The sequence below is a fragment of the Penaeus monodon genome, chromosome 15 (assembly GCF_015228065.2).
Source record: "Penaeus monodon isolate SGIC_2016 chromosome 15, NSTDA_Pmon_1, whole genome shotgun sequence".
Classification (NCBI taxonomy): domain Eukaryota; kingdom Metazoa; phylum Arthropoda; class Malacostraca; order Decapoda; family Penaeidae; genus Penaeus; species Penaeus monodon.
The window spans coordinates 4,560,833-4,561,045 of NC_051400.1; the positions used below are offsets into that span (position 1 = coordinate 4,560,833).

A 213-nucleotide genomic window follows, 5' to 3' on the forward strand; every position below is an offset into this window, starting at 1 on the left:
CTTTGTATTTTAAGATAGAAGAGTGCTAGTATGTTTGCATTTCAATGGAAATAGATTGTTTGGTACATAGTTAATGTTGCTAGAAATGTTATGAAACTGGCGGTGGCAGACTTTTAGAATCAGGTAAGACAGTATAAATACTTGGTCCACACAGAAATCAAACAAAAGAAAACATAGCAGTATAGTAAAAAACACGGGAACATCATGCTAATC

The 213-nt window shown here is 33.3% G+C and overlaps 1 protein-coding gene across 1 annotated transcript in view; it reads left to right on the forward strand.

Moving 5' to 3' along the window:
• Positions 1 to 213, forward strand: part of LOC119581700 (ankyrin-2-like) — a gene marked incomplete at its 5' end in the record, with an annotated part of 102,055 nt that overhangs the window by 64,363 nt on the left and 37,479 nt on the right.